Source organism: Bufo gargarizans, chromosome 5 (genome assembly GCF_014858855.1).
Source record: "Bufo gargarizans isolate SCDJY-AF-19 chromosome 5, ASM1485885v1, whole genome shotgun sequence".
Lineage (NCBI taxonomy): Eukaryota > Metazoa > Chordata > Amphibia > Anura > Bufonidae > Bufo > Bufo gargarizans.
The window spans coordinates 17629937-17631926 of NC_058084.1; positions in this window are offsets into that span (position 1 = coordinate 17629937).

Below are 1990 nucleotides of genomic sequence, written 5' to 3' on the forward strand. Positions count from 1 at the left end.
ACCTCCTTGAGACTATAAGCTACAAAGTCTTCAGACCCTTACACTTTTTTCACATTTTGTATTAAAATAACATTTTAAAAAAATCCAGTTTCCCCCATTATTCTGCACTCAGTACCTTGTAATGAAATTGTTGCTAATTTATTGAAAAGGAAAACCGTAAAAAAAACTTGCATTGACATAACCAAAGCACATCCATACACTGTGCATAAATAATACCAATATACAGTGTCCAAATAGCTCCCAACTAATATGACCATATATAGCGGCCAAATGAATATCTCACCAAACAGTACTTAAATAATACTTCCATATATTGCATAAATAATACCAATATACAGTGTCCAAATATATCACAATCATATAGCTCCCAACTAATATGACCATATAGCGGCCAAATGAATATCTCACCATACAGTACTTAAATAATACTTCCATATGGTGCATAAATAATACCAGCATACAGTGCCCAAATATCACAATCATATAGCACCCAACTAATACGACAATATAGCAGCCAGTGCTCAAATAATACCACCAAATGGTACATAAATAATACCACTATATAATGCCCACATAATACCAACATACAGTATCCAAAGAATATCCTCATGCAGTTCTCAAATAATGCCAATGTACAGTGTCCAAATATCTCAACCAAATAGTGCTCAAATAACACCACCATACAGTATCCAAAACAGACCACCATACCATAAAATACTCAATTAACACCACCATACAGTATCCAAAACAGACCACCATACCATAAAATACTCAATTAACACCACCATACAGTATCCAAAACATACCACCATAAAATACTCAATTAACACCACCATACTGTGCATAAATAATACCAGCATACAGTGCCGAAATAGTGCTCAACCAATACCACCATACAGCAGCCAAAGAATATTGCCTCCACCTCGGAAAAGTGGCGTGAGTGGGGAAAAGTAGCAGATTTTGCCGTAAAACCCCTTTGTGATAAAATCAGCACCTTTAATGCGCCCATTTTTCTTAATAAATGACCCCCCTTAGTCTTAAGTCTTTAAAACTAAGAAAATATTCAGAATTAGCAGAAATTTTAATCCCCCTCCCCCTTCCGCTTAGCGCCCCGCCATCATGTGAATGCCAGGAGAATTAAATATCTAGATAATACTCTGCTTCTTTGTTCCTATAAACACTTAATGACCAGAAAAATTAGCATCTAATTATTACTTTTTTTGAAGATGTACTAATCTGCAGATTTCCGTGCCCCGGTATTCTGCAGTTCTACTAATTATCTTCTGCATTGTGACGGAGTATTATTATCATGACTGCGCCGGATTCCGCTATGCAGCATACAGACAGGCAATCTAAATGCTGATAGAACACATTAGGAATTGTATTTTTATCTGGTGTTTTCAATTTTTATGAAAATGGCTTTTTTTTTTATATTCTGCGCACACTGAGTTCTGCTGAGACACCTGTACCGACCGCAGACTCCAGAATAAAAGGAGAAACATGGCCAAAAATTGTCGCCTACCTCATTCTTCATTCATCCTCCATGGTGCCTGATCTGCATTCCTAAGTAACATCACAGGACGTGAACGTTTGGCTCCCGCTCAGGACATTATTTTAAGCGGAGGTCACTTAGCTTAGAAACATCTCTCCAACGTGTAGCCCCTTGGTCGCATCATACAGTATTACATCCATGGAAAAATATGTTTAGCTCATTAAAGGGCACCTGTCAGCAGGATCAACCCTATTAAACCACACATATTAGCTAGTAGGGTAGACCCTGCTGATTCAAATGACACCTGACTTGTTAAATTCGGTTGTGGTGTTCCAGAGAAAAAAAGACTTTTATTCTTTATGCAACTAAGAGCTTCAGTGCAATGAGGGGCGGGGCCTAGCCCCTCCCTGTGCCTCATTTTTCCTGTGTTGGCCACGCCCCTCTGTGCACGGAAGTGCTCATTTGCACAAAGACTAAAAGTCTTTTTTCGCTGGAATG